The sequence below is a fragment of the Pteropus alecto genome, unplaced genomic scaffold (assembly GCF_000325575.1).
Source record: "Pteropus alecto unplaced genomic scaffold, ASM32557v1 scaffold3, whole genome shotgun sequence".
Classification (NCBI taxonomy): domain Eukaryota; kingdom Metazoa; phylum Chordata; class Mammalia; order Chiroptera; family Pteropodidae; genus Pteropus; species Pteropus alecto.
Genome location: NW_006442484.1, coordinates 35,650,759 through 35,672,380, shown reverse-complemented (window position 1 = coordinate 35,672,380; position 21,622 = coordinate 35,650,759). Strand labels below are relative to the sequence as shown.

At 33.9% G+C, this 21,622-nt stretch overlaps 1 protein-coding gene across 1 annotated transcript in view; it reads left to right on the top strand.

The window, feature by feature from the left end:
- KCNH7 (potassium voltage-gated channel subfamily H member 7) overlaps positions 1-21,622 on the top strand; it is a 404,901-nt gene that overhangs the window by 202,842 nt on the left and 180,437 nt on the right. The window lies entirely within an intron of this gene.

Sequence of the window (21,622 nt, the reverse complement as noted above, 5' to 3'; positions counted from 1 at the left end):
AAGAGCTTAGAATCTGAACATCGCTACTGATGGCCCATTTTTAACCTGAAGTCGATTGGATTAGATTTGGATTCAGACTCTTCCAGACTATAACCTCTTGGCAGATTTGACCCAGGCCCAGGCCAGCCTCATAATCTTAGAGCGCTAGGACACCCTCCCCCAACTCTCCACTCATTTGAATCTTTCTCTCTTTTCAGAGTTACTACACCACTTCTAGGTTCTCCCCTCCCTCTCCTCAACTTTCTGCCGAATCTGCTTCAAAAAGAGGGAAAAGCTGCGAGAAGTTAACTTCATTTATGCACTCTTAGCACATTCTCCCTTAACTAAATCATTTTGCCTCTGGGCCAAAGTACCTAAAATACCTTCACAGTGAAATCCAAAAAATATATATCATTGAGAAGGTAGGACTGAGTAATCTCTCAAGGCCCTTCTAGAGAAAAGTTGTATGACTTCATATGAGGACAACAATGCAAAGAAAAAATGCGATCCAGTCCTTTTAAAAAGTTCGATAAATATTGAAAGTTCATGTGTAAAATGCTGAGTGATGGTAGATTCAAAAGATAAATAAATAAGATTCATTTTTTCTAGCCTCAACAACCCTATAACCTCATTATTAAGGTATATAAGAACTATATGCAAGAGAAGTTAAATAATATTTGAGGAGCCCATTCATTTACTCATGAATGATAAGGAACCAATGGTCTTATGAGGCTTTATCTACAGATGGTGAAGAGGATGTAATAGAGAAAGTGGAGGATACTTGCGATTCCTGTAGAGTGAATACCTAACCAACTCCCATACAGGAAGGTAGAAATGTCTTCTTGGAAAAAGTAGTCTCTCGGCTGAGATTTGGAGAGAGACAGAGAGACAGAGATGGAGACGGAGACAGAGACAGAGAGACAGAGAGGACGGAAAAAGAGAGAGATAGAGAGAGAGAGAGACAGAGACAGAGAGGACAGAAAAAGAGAGAGATAGAGAGAGAGAGAGACAGAGACAGAGAGTGTGTGTGTATCTGTGTGTGTGTGTGTGTGTGTGTCTGTGTGTGTGTAGTGGTGCCATGATTAAATTGAATAAGAGAGGGGACGATGATCTAAGCAAAGGGAATAGTACTCTTGGAAAGGCACAGAAGTTAGAGTAGGTACGAATAAGAATTCACTGGGCAAAATTTGCTACCTTCTGATATACTTTCCTTCTATTGTTGAATAAAAAGAAGAATTTTGATAGCTCCACAGAGAACCCCATTTATGCACTGGGAGGGATGGGAAATTGCACTAACTTAGAAAATCAGAGGGAAATGACTTCTGTGTGCAGTATGTCCACATTATGCCCAGTTACAATTCATACCACAGGTGCCCTGGTTGTATAGCCCAGAGTTTAGAATCATCCTGTACCTGTAGCATGAACTTTAACACTACTGAAAACAAATTTTGTTTGGAATGAAAAGTACCTAGTTATGCCAGCTGCATGTTTCTTGTTAGCTAATCATCATCAACCTTTCAAACGGAATCCTTTCTGTTCAGTGCCGAAGCAGTCTCCCACCAGCTGAGCTATTTATTTTTGTGCCCTAGAAGTAGGTAAAGTCAATACGTAGAAGTCAAGTACCATCTTCAAAATATTGCTCCTTTATAAATACTGCAGCCCTGTACAATCCCAGCTACTAACTTAATATAATGGAATGAACCTGTCTAAGAAATATAGTATGGAATATTTATTAGTTTTTGAAACAGCTAAAAGAGGAAGCCAGACTGTCAATTAAGAAACCTTGTAAGTCAGCAGAGTTTATATTTTTGAAACATTGTAATTATATTAATATTTTCAAGCTGGCTGAATTTGTTAGATTTGGGGAAGATCAAAGTGTTATTTTTTGTAAAATCTAGTACTTTAAAATTTTATATTTTCATTCAAAGATACATGAAATGTAAAATATTAACTATTATATGTTCAAGAAATAATTTGTATAAACTATAATGTGTTTAGAATTTTTACTCAACTTAAATGATATATATTAAGGGTATTGGAATATTGTTAATAAAGAGAATAATTTCATTTAGCTTACATTATTATTCATTAATGTCCATTTGATGCAAATTAAAATTGAGGTAATAATTCAAGACTTTTGCTCCTTATTCCAAATGTGTTTTCACTCTCAAAATTTAGCAGCTATTCAGTCATCTTGCTTTCTGTTAATATACAAGCCATTTTTCTATTACTTTTCAAAAACATTTATTTTCCAAATTGTAAAATGAATGTGTAGTCATAGGTAAAATAAAGACTTGAAAAAAAAACATAATTTGTAATCTCACCATCTACAAATACTCACTATTCATAATTTGATATATAGTCATTTCTAGCCTGATTTTTAATCTATATATGTATTTTTAAAATTGGGATCATTATATATACATGTTATATCAGTCTTTTTCTGCATCATCCATTTTAAACATTATTCCAAGTCAATATATACTCTTGGAAACACCAATTTTAGTAGTTTTGTAATATTCCAACCTATGAATGTACAATTTATTTAGTCATTCTCTGATTGACATACATTTAGGCCGTTTTAGGTTATCTTGTCACATTTCTTCTCAGGAAGGTTTTTGTTTTTATTTTAACCGATTTATTCTCAGGAATATGAAATCTTCAACAGCACAGTGTATTTATCTTGGTTATCATGATGGGCAGAAAATTGTCATCTGCTCAAATTCACATTGATCTGATTAATAGTGAGGTGGAACATTTTTCATATTTATAACCCATTTGAATTGCTTCTATTAACCGTTCATATCCTCTATTGCATTTCCTTCTCTCTCTGATTAATTTAATAGAATTTAGAATTCAAAATACTGAATTGAAAAAATAATTTAAAAAATAATAATAGTAAATGTCACCTTGTAATTAAATGAATACTTAAAAATTAATCAACTTTTACCGTCACTTAACTCAATGATGTTTTTAATTAACACAATAATTTTTAACTCATTTTATTATTTTTTTTAACCTTAGCTTTTACTTTTGAATTCCTAAATCAGATTTCTTACTGAAGACTTGTATATTGTCTGAGTTTTCTTTCTCTTAATTTCATGCCCTTCCTCTCAGGCTGCATATTCTGTGCCACATGCTCAAACCTATTTTCTAGTAGCAGCCAAAAATGAGCTTAAAAGAAAATCACGAGCTAGACAAAGAAATCTTTAATAATGGAATTTAAAGGTAGTGAAAGAGATTTGTTTATATACAAAGGGATCTTTTGCTATGTAGTCAACCATTGCTTATAAAATCTGTCCTGAACAGAATATTAATGTTTAGCAATATTTTTCAAAAAGCCCTAGACATGGAATTTACTAAGAAGCCATGGAATTTGTCCACTTAATATGCTAACAGAGAAGTATAAAAAGTCTTGGTAAATTGGAGTAAACGTTAATTATCCTGAATCCTAGCTGTGTTTAAGCTAAAAGTGAAACTCCAGATTTCTTTACTCATACAAATTGGGGAATTTTTCTCAGTTACTTTGTCAAGGGTCTATTTCAATACTGAGAAAAGCAAATTATCAAGCTCAGTAACCAGGATGATGCAAGATTTCAAGGGGAAAAGGTGAAAGCTGAAATTGAAACTTTAAGCAACCAGAATGTCGTCTTACATTTAGAGTATTTTCAATCAGAGAAACGATAGTTGTGAAGTTTACATTAAAGCAGAATTTTAGTGCTCACATCTATCATTTTCGAGGCATTCAGAATCAAAAGGAAATTCTTTCGAAACAGTAAAGATTCAACTTTTTCCTACAGATTTGAAAAATAAAAATGCATTATATACCTTTCCAAAAGCTTTCTAGTTGTAACTCTCTAGATGTCTGTTTACTGCTGGCCGCTGGAGTACTGTAAGTTTGATAGCTGCTAAAACAAAAATCCTAATCAGATTTAATAATTCTCTATAATGATTTGTCTTGTCATAACTTAGAGCAGACTAAATTGAAAAGCAAAAGTAATCTGCTTTCATAAAGATGAACTCTAGCCTATCATGTAGTCTGCAACAGCAATTAATACTGCTTTAGCTTTCTTTCCATGCCCAGCCCAAGAAACCTAGTAATAATTTATGTATGTGGAGAAGTGTGTTGAGCTTCATTCTTTTCATCCACATGGGATGAAGAGAGCTCGGCATGTTTACACACTTTCAATCTCTCCCCCAAAGAAGCTCCTGATAGGAATTTCCTCTTTGATGTTCTCATTTCAGTTTCACTCATGTAAGATTTAATACTTTTCTATTTTCTACTGGGAAAAAGAGAATTGATCAGGAATCCACCCACCCCCACCCTGGTAGCTTATAAAAATATTGATAATAGGTTGATGATATTTGAGGACTAATTTCTGAAGTAATTAAAAAGTATTTGAGATTGTTTTCCCCTCTGTACTACTATTTTTGAATACATATAAATAGAAGCAATATTTTTAGCTGTTCATTGGTATTCAATTTTAATATACTACTCCTAAAACCCAGCTTTTAATATCAAAAGTTAGAGAGAGGATCTTCTTTCTTTTTCTAAATATAGATTTTTCTTGCTTCACAGATCAGGTGGTTCCTTTTTTCTAAGGCAACAAAATCTCAAGTAATAGCTTAGCTCAAAAATAATAAAAGGAGCAAGGAATAGATATGAAAGATTTAGAGAAAGTAAAATCAAAAAAATCAAAAAAATTTAAAGTGAAACAAAGGTGTGAAAGAGAAATACTTCCAGAATAACTCCCCTATTTGTGACTTTAGTCACTGGATAGCTAGTGGCACCTTTCATAAAGATAGGAAACACAAAAAGAAAAAGGGATTTGGAGAGGAAAACAAACAGTTCAGTTTGGGATATGTTATTTATGAAGTATGTGTGGAACAGGCAGTCTGCTATGCAGGTGAAAGCTTGAGAGAGAAGTCTGGGCTTAAACAGATTTGGGAGTCCTTAACACCTAAAGAGTCATTGAATTCATAGGATTGAATGAAATCAGCTAAGTATAATGACAGTAGTCTATAAATCAATGCTGTCTCTCAAAGGAAAATTATTATATTTTTTTCTTAATTTTAGGATTGATAAACAATCTGTTATTTAATCAAAAACAGCGGATTTATTAGAATGTCCATATCTACTCCTTACTCTCTTTTTTTGTTTATCATGACCATGTATAATAAATATAAATTTATTTAATTCTTAAAAAATATATAATATAATGAGGCCAATAGCCACAATTAGGGAAAATGTGTGTTTTCTTCCTGAAACAATGAAATTTGGAAGGGAATTCCTAGTATAAAACAGAACTTTCTCTGGCTAAATAAGTAAATTCTCCCTTATAAATGTGTTTGCCACTCACTTATTTTCATATTAATGAAAAAAGAATCAAAGGCCGAGCTTCCTTAATAATTTAAATTATAGTATTATGGATTGAGATTTTATTTTTAAGGTATATATATTTTAACACTGTTAGAATTTGACTACCATCTATGAGAAATTTAAGCAATTCTGCAAATATATTTTATAATTTTAAACATAGTACTAGAATAGATTATTAAGGGATAATGAGTTAGCTTGTGAATTCTGGGACTAAATCTTTCCATTCTAGAAGAAGAGACTGAGGACAGGGTTCAAGCACATAATACCTAGAGAGCAGGGAAAAAGTGATTTGGAGTAGATAGAAATTTTCTGAAAGCTGATAGTTTAATTGATTCTTAAATGAAAGTGTGTGGAAAAATATCTCTAAATGTCACAACTTTGTGATTTTATTATCTTTCTTGAAGATAGTGAGAATACTATTTTACAACCATTGTTTGCATCTTTCATTAACCATTTGAAAAATATGATAGAAAGAAATACTTGGCCATATAAATAATAAAAATAGTGTGTTTATATAGAAACAAAAACTGATCTTTCAGAAATACAGCAAATCTAAGAACAAAATGAGAATTTAGGAGCAATATCAATGTCACCACAAAGTATAGATCTAAAAAAAATAGTAAAAACCACCATGTTCTTTCGACTAGGTCATAATTTATCTTCTTGCAATCTATATATCCCAAAAACGTAGTAAAGTCAAGTTATGATTTGACATACATTTCATACTGGTAATGTCTACTGTCCACTTTATTTGTATTCTTGAGCCCTAGAGCTCAGCAGAAATGAAAAAATAACAAGATTCTACTCAAAAATCACAGAGTTGATACCAAAACTCAGTCTCAAACTCCTAAACTCTGCCTGTGTGTTTGTCAAATTAACTTCTGAGTGTGATGATGCACGAATCTAACCCCGTGTGTCCCTTGCTGTTGTTCCAAATTGAACTCTATGTCATTCTTCAGAATGCTACAAAAAGGGAACCCCAGCTTCTCCTCACATTTCAATGTCTTACTTCTGAAAAATTGACTTAACCCTTTCACTTTATGACATTTCATTGGGCTTTTGACATTCTCAGCTTTTACTCCATTTCATGGCTTATTTTCTCTTTTCTGGACTCTTTATTCTTTCATTGGTATAAAACAATAATTGAATATAACACCAAATGGTCATAAGAGTTATAAAGAAAAACAATTCTGAGTAATACAATAAGTAACCATGGAATGTTTTAGATGAAGTGGTCAGGAAGGGTCTTTCTGAAAAATGAAATTTGAGCAGAGACCTCCTGAGTCAAGTGAAGTAATGAGTCAAGTAAAGGGCAGAAGGAAAATAGAAATGCGAAGTCTCCGCAATGACGACAGTGTGCTTGGCATGCTTAGGAACAGAAAGGAGGCTGGATTTTAGTGAGTTGGGAGAGCAGAAAATAAGCTTCGAAAGGTAGTCAGTCCAGGTCATTTAGAGTTTTGTAGGCCATGAGAAGGACTTGGTATTTAGCACCTTCCTTTTATCAGTCAGCTTGGTGACTTTCCAACGTACTTTGGGTTTTCCCACCAGCTACCTTGCCTCAGATTTCCCTATATCAACTTGTGAAACAGACTTTCAGTTTAAGTGGCCCTGAAAATGTATCCTTTCTGCCCACTGGCCTGTCAGGGTTTGGCTCTCGGGAGAATCGCATTGCAAATATCTTTCTGGACTTCCTACTTATTATCTCTAATCAAACTTACTGGACCTTGTTTCTCACTTACTTGGAAATAGAGAGTAAAATAAAATGCAATTGGATTTTATTCTAAATTATCATAATACATTCTTCCATGTGTGGCTTCCCCTCACTCTCACTCCAGTATTTTCCTCTGCAAAAACCATCACATATAAGTGGACACCTCTAGTTTTAGTTCCTTGTCCAGTTGGACTCAGGAAACACCTAAGTTTTTCATGTCTGGTTTATAATATTTTGGAATAGAATGTTTTTAAAAAACTCAGCTAAATTATTCTCACTTTTCCCCTTAAATTTGGCATTAATTTATTTTTTAAGAGAACATGAATTTTAAAAATGCTACAAACTGTTTATTTCTTACAAAGTTAAGGAGGTGCATGTCATGAAAAGGCTATTTGGAAAGATAACCTTTCCAAGTTTTCAAGTTTAACACATGAAAGGGACAGCCACACGCCCAAATGTTTACAACGTTTAATATAACTAGATGATTTTGGATAAAGTCTTCCAAAAGCCGTAAAATTAATCAGCTATGACTGAGTACATCTTTTATTGCATAGATAATTGTATGAATTATTAACCTTCAAAGAAAACAAGTTAGAATAATCTTTACCATTGATGGTCCAAACAAAACGTTAAAAAGATTAATTTTATCGTTTATTACGGAATGTGACATTTAAGTACAAATTAAATAATGGCAAGATTATTAAACATCTCTTGTGTTCTGATTTAGAGGTTTAAGCTGAGAAATGTTAAAAACATCAGAAAAAGAATAAGAAGTATTTCTTTTTAATTGGGAAGTCAGAACAGATGCCATGTACTCAAATGATGACTGACTGGTAAAAGAAGTTAGAGTCAAATGTCCAACCTAAATGGTGGACTCATAGAAACATCTTAAATGAAGGGACCTCTGGTCTACTGATACCATTTGCTCTATTATCTGCAAACCACTGGCCGCCATAGTCACAAACTCTTACTGGATAATATTGAGTACAAGTACTATTCTCCAGCTAACTAGTGGAGCAGAACTTCAAGTAGGTATCGTTCTTCCAGGAATATTCATGTGAACAGTATGAGTTACCTTTTTTTCTTTCCTTTGGCTATATTTTCATTGAATCTTAGAGCAAAAGAAGACTAAAATCATCTAGTTCAATAGCACACATGGTGCCTCTTTCCTTTTTTTCTCGCCCCATGGGAGGCATCACTACTCCATGAAGTATTCTTCCCTATGAAACATAGAATTCACCTCATAATTTCTGAGAGAGCACATAAGGCAGCCACTTCTAGTCAATTAGCACTCCAGGTTAAAACGACCTGCCATATCTATTCTAGTCCAGATTTCCATTTCATAGTTAAGGAAACAGAGACCCAGAACTCATTCACAACTGGGTTAGAGAGTTAGCTTATAATATTGAAATGAAGCTTTCTCTATTGAAAGTAAGTCATCCATATAAGAAGTAAAACTTTAATCCCCTTGGCCTCATATTCCAGGTTCCTGAATCAAAACATATACCTAGAACTATTCAGTGCTGAGCTGACAATTTGAAAGTCTCACTTCTTTACCATTTCTACCCTACACAAAAGGAATAGAGCATTCAGAAAGTTGTCACTGAAACGGAATCTTTCATATGAACAAAATAAAATTTTCCTAAATACTCGGCAATGTGCTACTTGTGTTGCAATCAAAAGAACAGTAAATCTTGCAGAGGCAAAGTCTTCCCCACTCAAATTATCTGGTCTGTGCACGAAATAATGTCAAGGCAGGGTGCCATAATTTGTAAAGTGCCCTGAGGGAAAATGCCAGCTAAGGATGATCACCTTACTATATCTGCTTGGTCTCATTTAATTCAGCAAAACTTCTATTTGTCTTTTTCTGAGACCCGGTGTGGAGAATAAGGCAATTATCAGAATTTAAAAATAACACAATGTAGAGTCATTGCCTCTACACCCATAACAGGAGATGTTCTGCAGAAAATAGTCCTGGGTGCATTTAACATCTCTGTATGTGATTGATTATGAGCTGGAGAGAGTAGTCATTAAATTTACCAACTACATCGCATCATCAGGATAGGTGAACACCTAAGAAGACAGGATTAGAATTAAAAATGAACTTGACAGTTTGAAAAATGATTACAAGCAAATGAAACTGAGTTCCCTGGAATCAACTGGGCAGCAACATACTTGCTAAAGAGACCTCATACTACACAAAATCAAGTTTGAAATGGATGAATTGTTACCTCGTGAGTTGTAAACTGTCTTTGGTCAACATTATTTTGCTGATCAGAAAGCGTAATTCTAGGTCATGTGGTTAAAAGAAGCAGAGTAATATGTACTTCATAAAATTTATAATCAAATATTTGATTAAATGCAGCATATAATTTTTTAATGGACTAACGAAAATGTAGATTAATCACTAAGCAACATTTTTAAATTAACTTATGAGGTATATAAATTAAGAAAGTCTTAGAAACTCTGGAAAAGAATCAGAGACCTAGGATGGAAATAATTACAAGGAAAGTAGAAAAAGTTAAGAAGTGTTGATAAAAGGATTTAGAAATGTGGAGAGTGCAAAGCTGGTCAGTGTCCAAAAAGAAATGAAGGAAAAATAGATTAACATCATAAAAATTTGGGGCCAAAAGTAAAGAGAAAATATCCTGAATATTATAAACTCTGATTTAATTTTAGAACATTATTTCATAGAGATGTCTACCTCAGCTCTTAACTTACAGCTTTGCCTGTATCCAAAAGTACAAAAAAACTAGGATTCTGTGACCTTGTAAGGGTATAGTATTTATGTAGAGTTTAATTTCTCTCCTTGAAGAAATGCTAACTTATGAGAAGAGTTTGAGTCACATAACTATTCATCATAAGTGATTACAAAGCTATTGTTTTAGCTTTTGAGAAATTATAAAATTCTCTCAAAACTCTTTTATAAAATATTTAATATTATTTGACATAGAACATTTCAAAAAATATGTGATTTTTTTAGTAATGCTGATACCACATAATATCTATTGTATAAAATAAGAAAAACTAGTGTGGGATCTTCTATGTTATCCATGAAACTTTAATGATAGATAGGGCTTTTGACCTAATCCCATTAATCATTTTATTTGGCAAATTTAATATAACAACACCTTTAATAAATAAATACCCAAAGCGATGGACACACAGTCTTCCTCAGTGTGCAGTAACATTTCTTTAAAAAATCGACCAGATCACTTAGTAAAGGAACCCTTAAATTTGTTTAAATGCACATAAAATATATAGCCTATGTGCTAATTTACAGCTGCTACTGTGATCTTAAACTATTTCACTTCAATATCTAGAGAGAATTATTTTTTCCAGATGTAACAGAAAGAATTTTAGCAGTTTTAAAAGACTGTTTATGCATTTGGATATCTAGAGCTTATATTCACATTTAACATTCTTCTGATGAGTCTTTATATAATTAAAGGGCTCTTTCTCACTGTGTTCTTAATTTGCCATAAAATGTCACTTTTTTTGTGCAAGATTCCACCTCTTTTGTTACATCCTCAGCTTATAAACAAAGAAAAACTCTACAATAACTCCACATGAGCTTCATAGGTGTCCTAAAGGAATTATCCAAAGTCTGTTCAGCACATAGCTAGGTTTTGAACTATTTAACTTGTAGGTTTAATGTTAGTTTTAGCAGCTTCTCTTTATCATGATAGAAGTGTTATTATCCAAAATTTTGACTGTGTTTGAGCCATGGAGTAAGAGAGAGGGAGTAAAAGAGAATGAATATTGATACGGGGTGAACGAAAAGTCTGGAAATTGGCTGGAGATACTGGGACTTAGGGGTAGAAATGATCCTCGAATAATAGTGCACAAACATAATTCTAACTTAGATTTTACAGTTTACATATTTTATTCAATGAATATCATGAAATGTTGCTGCTTCTGAGAGTAAGAAAAGAAATGGATTTTCCAAAATGTTAATGTGGTTCCTTTACGTTCCTTTTCCCTTGCCCCTATCTCAATGCCCACCCTAGTAAGAAACCTTGCTAAGACTGAGGAACAGTGGGATATGAGAGGGAGAGATTGAGATTGAGATTGGCATTGAGAGTGACAAAGACTAAAAGTGGCTGAATCAGTGCATGAAACCTGCGGTTCCAAGAGGAATATTCTCTGGTTATAAACTACCATGTCTGTGAGATAAACTATAATGTTGTTCTGTAAGTCAATAATAGGGACGTGCCCCTCTTACCCCAGATTCTCAAGGCCTTCACCAAATTACAGGTCTAGTTTGGAATGTAGTGAACTATATGCGTACTATACAACCAAAGAAAACTGCCACCAGCTGAGAGAAGATCTGGGCCCAAAAGATCATGGAAGACAGGACTCCTTGCTCAAAATGATGCATCTAAGGCCAGAGTCCTTTCTTCATCCTTCAGATATAGGATTAGCCTGTCAAGTGCAAGTGTAAGACAGGAAAAATAGAACTAGAATGCACATATGCAATATGTCCATGCGTATATTGAATCAATAAATATATGCATTTGTCTGTTTTGAAGTTAATTTGATTCAATTCTCTCTCCTTGATTATGAAATTGAATCTTTGACAAGCATTATTAGAAACAATAATGTAGAGAAAACATCTTCCTTTTTATTTTAGAAATGAGAACTCTTCAAATTGAAAAATGTCAAATAGGCTCATAGCCCTATTATTATTGTTATTAGTTATCAAACCTGAAGATTTGGCCTGCAAGAAGGAAAAAAGAGGTGGAAATTCATATTCACTCAGATGAGAAGTAGTTATTCTTATCCCTGCCCAATCTACTCCAACTTAAATAATAAAAAACAATATTGAAGATGGCATTTCAGAATTACATGGGGTGCCTTTTCTGGAAACAAAAAAAAAAAAAGAAATTGCTACCCATGTTAAATTGGGTCACATTTTTTTCTAAGATTGGACTAGACTAAGATTGACTACACTACAGCAGGCATTTAGAAATGTTTAACATCCCTACTCTCAAAGTGAGCTTTCTCTCCCAAAATACAGAATACTTGTCAGTTCTGTCTGTCTACATTATTATCTCCATTATACTAAAAAGGAAAAGGGAAGCTATTTAGTTGAAGCAAAGCAAATTCTTAAATATAATTTCCATTACTTATGCCAAAGGTCAGCAAATTAAGATCCATGGACCAAATTCAGCCTGCAACCTATTTTTTATATGGCCCTGGAACTAAGAATAATTTTTACATTTTTAAGGGACTGTTTTTAAAAGGAAAGGATTACGCAGTGACAGAGACCTTATATAGGCCATAGAACCTAAAATATTTACTATTTGACCCATTAAGGGGCTATTAATAATATTGTTCCTTTAAATGTAACTTATGCAGTTGATTATTAGTAAGTTAAATGATTTGGATAAAAATTAGAATGTATCTATCTAAATGTAGAAAATAGGAATAGGATGCAGATACTCATTTCATTTATGAAGTGCTATGATTTGCTTCTGATGTGGAATTAGTTGATGAGATATCAAATATGGATCAATATTTTGATATCAAGAAAAAAATGATTCTATTTGTAAACTTGGCCAGCTCAACAGAATATAAATAAATTGACAAGGCAAACCTTTGCCAGTACAGTCTATAAATAGAAGTCATAAAATAAAATCTTTATATGTAGTTTTATAAATATGTGTGTGTGTGTGTGTGTGTGTGTGTGTATTTAACATCATTATAATAGCACAGATGTACAAATAAAGCAATGTTAAATTTTCCAATAAGTAAATGAAGGCTTGGAGGGTCACTGCAAAGAGATAGTGTAAGCATTAGCTGCAGCAACTTTTTGCAGCTTTCATCTGGCCATATTGAGCCAGATGACCTATATCTTTACACTTGTTCCTGCAGTCAAATTTCGAAGGCTGCCCATTGCCCTTAGCTAAGAGTTGGAGGAAGTTTTAGTATTGTATTGTATTGTATTGTATTGTATTGTATTGTATTGTATTGTATTGTTAGTTTCAAGTATACAGTACATTGGTTAGACATTTATATGGTTTATGAAACAATCCCTCTGATCACTCTATCTTCCCTCTGGCTCTACATGTAGCCATTACATTACTGCTAACTGCATTCCCTGTGCCATGCTCCCCATCCCTGTGACTACCTATCAACTACTAATTTGTACTTCTTTAACCCTTCACCGTTTTCTCCCAGGCCCCCAACCCTGCTTCCCTCTGACCATCAGTAGGTTGTCCTCTATATTTGTGAGTCTATTTTCAATTAGTTTATTCTTTTTATTCCTTATATTCTGTATATAAATGAAATCATATGCTATTTATCTTTCTCTGACTTATTTAATTCAGCATAATAACTTCTAGGTTCATCCATGTTGTTGTAAATGGTAGGACTTCATAATATTTTGTTGTATATATGAACCATAACTTCTTTATCCAGTCATCTGTTGATGGGCATTTAGGTTGCTTTCATATCTTGGTTATTGTGAGTTGTACTGCCATAAACACAAGGGTGCATAGATCTTTACAAATTATTGTTTGGGTTTTCTTTGGATAACTACCCAAATTGGTATAGTCACTATGGAAAACAGTCTGGAGGTGCCTCAGAAAATTAAAAAATGGATCTACCTTTTGACCCAGCAATTGCACTTTTGGGTATTTGGCCCTCAGCCAAGGATTTATCTTCCCAAAGCACTTCAGATTTTATAAGAGGAAGACTCATGGAAAAGACCTTATAAAACAAGTATGCTGTGTGTTTTCTTTCTTCTTTCTTTCTTTCTTTCTTTCTTTCTTTCTTTCTTTCTTTCTTTCTTTCTTTCTTTCTTTCTTTCTTTCTTTCTTTCTTTCTTTCTTTCTTTCTTTCTTTTCTCCTTCACACACATGTGAGGACCCTATTTACTAAGCTGGACTCTCTGATGCTTAATAATGTCTTTTCTGTCTCTGATGGTTTCCACCTCTTTCCTAGCCAGTGTACTTACAAACGCATCAACCTCCTTGCCTTAATATAACTCTAGTGCTGATTGCAGATTGTGGGTGAAACCTTTGTCTATCAGGAGACTAGGAATAGATCAGGGAACTCAGCACAACGCTGAATTAAGTAACCTTTTAGCTGTGGGAGACTTGAATCACCCCACCAATCTCACACAATATTTTTAACTGTTTCTTTGTCAGTGTTTTGTTAAATGGAAAAGTTTCTCTCTCTCTCTCTCTCTCTCTCTCTCTCTCTCTCTCTCTCTCTCTCTCTCTCTCTGTCAATCTAGTATAAGGAAAAACTAAATGTAGACTGAAATCCATTAATTCTGCATGGAATTTTCACCATAACCTCAACATTCACAAGTCATTAAAAAAGTTTCTCAGAAAGTTATTAACTGGTTATATGTAATCAGCTGTCTTAGAACACTGGCACTAGTTAATCTGTGAGAGGAAGAAAAAAGAAGGTTAACAGGAATAATAAGTGTATTGATTCTTAACTGGTAACTATTAACTATGATGGTTTAAATTTCAGAAATGAAAATAAAAATTCTCCACTATTTCGAAAGTATGAAAAAGATATTCTGACCACAATTTGAGTTTTAATGGTAAAATTTTTATAGATTTTATGTAATGGTCAAATACCTGCCATTGCCCATTTTTGATATAGTGATATGACAAAATTATGGGACCTAAGTCACTTGATGACTCACTGAGACTTAGTTGTTCGGCACTTACCAGCAGCCACCTGTGGGTTCATTAGTTGCAGTACTATGAAGGCTAGCTATTTATTATCATTCTATGCATGGTTCCTATTTTGTTTTTTATGTTTTCTACAATATATATGTAGCTGTTTAATTCTGAGGAAAAATTGATTTTGTCAAGGTGGAATTCTGAAATAGGAACAGTTAGAAGTAACAAGAGGTTATTGATTTTTAAAAAAATAATTATTGTGCTCCTGTTATATGCCTGTAACGTGCTAGAAACAGTTCTAAGTTTTAAAGAGACACATGTGAAGGAGAGTCTTTTCCCTATCAAAATCACATTATAGTGTGAGAATACAGACCAAAAATAAAATAGTAAAAGAAATACATACTTTCAAATAATGTAATGTACTTAATAAATTTGGTGCGGAATAAAAAATAGAAAAACTTTGCTGACAGAGGTGGATTGGTTGTTCATGGAAGATCTTTCTGAGAAGATGATGGTCTAACTAAGCCCTACAGGTAGAGACAGAGACAGCCATTGAGGAGCAGGGAAAAGCATTCAAAGGAGAGGGACCAGAAAATGTCCATGGGTAGGAGTTGGGGTTGGGCGTGTTCTAGGAACAGAAAATTTATTGTGGCTAAAATAGTGGGGACGAGAGTAGTTGAGATGAGGTCAGATGGTAGGATAGGGAAAGGCCAGATTATAACCCTTATAGGCTTGGTCATGAGTTTGAATTTTATTCTCGGTTTATTAGGAAGTCAATGGAGGATGTTAGTGACATGCTCTGATTTATATTTTAAGAAATTTACTCTGGCAAATGTGTGAGGGAAGTAGGTTAAAGGAAGAAATAGTAGAATAAGACTGTTATAGTCATCCAGGCTAGAGAGGGTGGTCATTAGAGATATGGCAATAGAAATGAAGATCAATGGGTAGATTCAGTCTGTATTTTGGAAATATAACCTAGACCACTTGCTGCTGATAGATAGGGCAGAGAACTTTGTGCTGATAATTTGTGTGCTAGGAAAAGAATAAAAATGGGCTCTACAGCATTTGCTTTGTGCACAAGGAAGGCTAGAAAATACAGCCTTCCTTTTGTCTTCCTTTGCTATTTTTCTGGATCTAAGTGCCCTGTGATGTGCTTCTGTGTTACCTTCCAGTCCAAATTGGATTAGGTATTGATCCATCAAGATTTCCATCACTTTAGAGTCTTTTCTATGTTAAAGCTAAAGAATTAATCCCAAAGGCGTTCTCTGTTTTTGTCTTTAATTGCAGTTTTTAAAATATTTGCAGTAGTTCTTTCCTATTCGCAGCTATTGCACTTGCCAGAACTTCAGGAGGTGGGGCTCTCTTCCCACACAAATGCACTAGGATAAATGCCTAGTACAAGATGTCTTCTTTTCCTGCCATGCTGTGCTTGAGAACTTCTGAAATCTCTTTGCTTTGGGTGGGATAAACTATCTTCAAATGTACTTCTATATAAAAGTCTCCGAAAGCCAATTTTTCTCCATTTGCTTTGTTTTATAATCAACTATCTCCTTTTTCTTGTCTACTTCTAACTTCCATCCAAAGCTCCACATGTAGTACCCACCTGGGATTTTATGAGTTAACTAATAATGCCTTCTGCATTGAATTAGCTAATCTAGTTTTCCACATCACAGGTGTGGTTTCTTTATTTTTCATTTCATTTTCTTCAATTCATTCCTGGAGATATCAGTTCTACCTGAATATACAAATACTTGAACAAAATACTTAATGCATGTTTAATGGATTATGTGTGCCTCCAGACATACCACAGCTAAATAATAAGGGTAATAGCAGTAATAGTAACTTTGTAAATCATCATTACTTGTTATCTTTTGTATCAAAAGCCACCACATATAGAATTACAGAATTTAGTTTCCTTATATGTTAAATCTATAGTTTTAAGATTTATCAGTGGAACTGTTCCTCAGACAGGAATCCTATGTGGACCCCCAATCCCCAATGTGTAAAACAGGTCAGAGGAGAGCTGCTCTGGAAGAAGAGGATGCTTTTATGTGATTATGCTTTAGGCATTTATCCATATGAAATCTTATGCTCTAAAAAATGCAGTTTGAAACCACAGTGCTAAAAATTATTCTGGATGTGTTCCTTTAAAATGTCAGATTTGGGAGCTTTTCTACTTGTTCTACTTGTTATGACTATAACTCACTAATTTTGATGTTATGTCAGAGAGAAAGAGAAAGAGAGGGAGGGAAGGGGAGAGAAACTAAGTGACACGAGAGAGAGACAGAGACAGAGACAGAGACAGAGACAGAGACAGAGACAGAGAGAATTTTAGGATCGTGGTAATGCATCCAAGCTACCGAGAAGAATAATATTCTATCCTCTGCTTCTAACATTGAAGAAATAGTCTTCTTCAGAAGAGAAATTTTATTCAAAACATAATGAGGCCAACTTTCGGGACCTTCCCCACTTCTCCTGATTCATGCAGTTTATGGCCTCCATTGGAGGTTCTTTGGCTCAGAAAGTTGTAGGATGCCATGCCACATTGCCATTATCCACCTAGAATTCCATTCCTATTGTATTTACTTCTTTATCAACATCGTAAGTAAACAAGAATGAAATCTGTAATACAAGTTGAAACATGAAGAACTTAGATCACATTTAAGTAGTCAAATTAACTCCAGATTATCTATTCATGAAAATGTAATTGGAGTGGGACAAGGTTCTGGAAAAATCACATGGCCTGTCACAAGGGTCCTGGTATCCAAGCTTTACTCCTTGACTGTAGTCATCCAGGTTTAAGATTACACCTGCCATTGATCACATAGAGGGAGGGCCAAGAGGATAAACAGGTTAATTGACAATTTATTATCATTATTAGAGCAATTAATCTAGAATACACCAAATAAATAATAGATTAAGAATGCCTACTTTGACTTCAAAAAGAAGTTTATAAATTCACTATACGTATCTCAATCTGAAAAACACCCAACTTTTGTTTTTGTGGGTGTATGGAAAAGACCATAGTAATAGTAACATTAATTAATAGTATTGGTTAATCAATCCACAGAAACAAATTTATAAACATTTAGATCTTCTGCACATTAAATATGATAATAAAGCTACCAGGATCTATATCAAACAAAGATTTCTTATTGGGTGAAGATATCATAAAAATATATTAGGTGTTTTTTTTTTTTCACCAGAAAAGTAACTAAATTCAGATTTGTGCTATTGCTTAATTTTTTCCCTAACTTTTCTTCCAAGTATGATACTTTCGGTAATATCTAGAGGTGAGAGGGGTAGGAATTGAGTCATCATTACCAATGACTCTTTTCATATGATATGCATGCCATAGTGCTTTAGTTGTCTACATTCCGTGGTCTTTTAATAGCTTGTTCACTGCAGGAGCAGTGGGAGGAAGAAGGGATGGTTTGCCAATGGCACCATTGTTGCTATTCAATAGTATGACTGGTTTCCTTGTCTTGGCAACAATTACAGATGTAAAACTGTTTCCTGGGAAATGCTCTTTTTGGTTTATGCTGCAAAACTTCTATGTATCTCAGCTGTGCTATCCTATAATATTATATATACTAACTCATCATGTGTTCTTAGGGTGTGAAAAAACATAAAGACATAGCTAAGTGAATTTGGCATCTTATGGATATAAAAGCAAGGCAAATGAAAGGTAACATATATTGTGGTATGAAGCAAATATTTGAATACTCCATAGATATAACTAGTCACTACAGTGCAATAGGAATTTGCTTTTGAATTTGCTATTTATCATCACACATGCTAATGTCTTCTCAGGACAAAATTGGGAAAAAGAAACTATATAAACCAAAATAGACTCACAAGAACACAGAGAGAGAGTATGGATGACACAGCATATGTGTATGTAACTAAAATAAAAGTGTTTTTGCTGCTGCTTCTGCTACCTTATATTTAAAAAACAATTCTGAATGTTAAAAGGGCTAAAACTTCACAACAAACTTGATGTTAAAAACAGTCTCAACATTTTTTTTTAACGTGAACTCTGTATTATTTCTTTCACTGCAAGCTTGTGATCACTCTAGGAAGTTATTGTGAACACATGCCATGTAGATTAGAGGAAGTAAACATACATTTTAGAGGAGACTTTATTACAATGTATTTTAAAAGTTTTATTTGTATCTAACATCTTAATGACAGTTTCCCAGGAAAAAATATGGACCTTAAAATTTCTCCAGAGCCTAACTAAAAATTATATAATTAAAGTGTTTGATGAAGCTTATGCAAGTTTTCTTAATAGGACTGGCAGACCACTCATAAGTATGAAGTAAAAAGCATAATAAAGAAGCAGAAATTAAATATGTGAGTGATATGCAAATAATTACAGTTACACCATGACAGTATTCATGTATATGAATTCATTTAGTAACAAATAAAACCTTTGCATACAAGTTACATTTAAACAGTAGAATTTAAGATGGAAGGGCATGAAACTATTCCTTCCCTGGGGGAAAAAATGTGTGAATTAGAGTTTAAATAGGATATGCAATCTTGACTAAATTTTGCTTATGATGATGATGGAAGTATATATAAATAAGTATAGTATAGATGACTTGATGAAGTTGATGCAAATGTTTCTTATTTTCATTTTAAAATTTTAATTGGTTTTTATGATGGCAAAAATTATTCGTACTAAGAAATCCATACATATCATTTTATTTCTAATTTTAAATTAACTTACAACTTTTATATTGATTTCAAAGTCCAACTTTCTGTTTCCAAGGGGAAAACAAAAACAGAAAAGAAACCATTATCATAATGTCAGTTATTTAGGCATTTCAAACCATCTGAAATTTAGTGGCTGAAAGCAAAAACCATTTATATGCTCATAATCCTGAAATTTGGATTCAGTTCAGCTGAGCAATTCTTTGGCTGGAAGCACCTGGCATCACTGATAGAATTGCAGTCATCAGATCAATAGACCAGGGATGGGATGTATAGGATGCTTCCTGGCAGGTCTGAGGCCTCAGCTGGGATGGCTAGGATGGCTGGGAGGCTCAGCCTTTCCTCCATGTGGTCCATCATCTCAGGCTTTTTCAGAGCCTGGTGCTCTCAGAGTTCCAAAAGAACAACACAGGAGTTATAAGGCTTTTTGGCATCTCTCTCAAAATTTGCACAGTGTCACCTCCTGCTCATTCTATTAGTCAAAGCAAGTTGCAAGACCTCCCAAGATTCAAGGGAGGTGAGGTAGGAAAGAGACTTCATCCTCTGGTGCAGAGCAGGTTCAGGAATGTCACATTGCTAATGAACGTGCAATAAAGACAGGAGGGATTTATGGCCATATTTTGCAATCTTACCACAATCAGCAAATTAAAAGAAATAACACTTTGATGTAGTAATTCAATCATGAATACATAGGAAGAAAATCCTAAAAATTAAAAATTTAATTTTAAAAAGAAGGTTTTTATTACTTAAAATACATATTTTATTTTCCGATAAACTGTTGTAAATATTCTGAGATTCTGGACAAATTATTCTACAGTTTCATGAATTCATATATTTGTTACATTTCTCCATAATACATGGAATTCCTTCCTTTTAACTAGGAGTACATAAAACTTGTCAACATGATCAATTTCAACACAATTCTAACTTGTTTAATATTAATCTAACAGGGTTCCTAAAAATTCTTGCTCTAAGTTTAGATCAATTAGATATAGCATGGAAAAGTATGCATTATTTCATCTTTAATCCAGTTCTCTTTTTTATTTAATTATTTATTCAGTTGTGTCCATTTATGTTTGATAGAGGCTATTACTCAGTTATATACTAGAGGATATTTTATTTTTTCTAACTTTTTTAAAAATTAAGTTTATTGGGATAACATTGGTTAATACAATTATATAATTTTCAGGTGTACATTATAATTTGACAACTGTATATTCTATTGTGCGTTTACCACCCAAAGTCCAGTTTCCTTCAGCTACCATATATTTGATCCCCTTTGCTCACTTCACCTTCCCCGTACCCCTCTATATTTGACCCCCTTTACCCCGTCTACCTCCTCTCTCCTACCCCACCCTGTACCCTCTGGTAACCACTAGTCTATAGTCCATGTCCATGAGTCTCTGTTTGTTTGTCCTGTTCATTTGTTGCTTTTAGGTTTACATCCCACACATAAGTGATATCATGTGATTTTCAACTTTTTCTCTCTGGCTTATTTCACTTAGCATGATTATCTCAAGGTCCATCCATGTTGTCGCAAATGGCAGTATTTCATCTCTTCCTATGGCTGAGTAATATTTCATTGTATATAAGTACCACCACTTCTTTAGCCAATCATCTATTGCATCTATTGTAGGACACTTCGGTTGCCTCTATGTCATGGCCACAGTAAATTATGCTGCTATGAACACTGGTATGCAAGTATCTTTACGGATATGAATTTTCAAGTCTTTGGGGTAAATACCCAATAGAGGGATTGCTGGATCATCTGGTAGATCAATTCTTAGTGTTTTGAGGAACCTCCATACTGTTTTCCACAGTGGCTGTACCAATTTGCAGTCCCACCAGCAGTGTATGAGGGTTCCTTTTTCTCCACATCCTCTCCAACAGTTGTTATTACTTGTCCTGTTGATTATAGCTATTCTAACAGGTGTGAGATGGTATCTCATTGTGGTTTTGATTAGCATTTCCCTAATGACTAATGATCTTGAACATCTTTTTATGTATTTGCTGGTCACTTGAATATCTTTGGAGAAATATTTATTTGAGCCCTGTGCCTGTTTTTCAAATTGGATTGTCTTTTTATTGTTGAATTAATAGGAGTTCTTTATACATATCCTGGAAACTAGATCTTAGTCAAATATGATTTGCAAATATTTTCTCCCATTCTGTGGCTTGTCTTTTTAC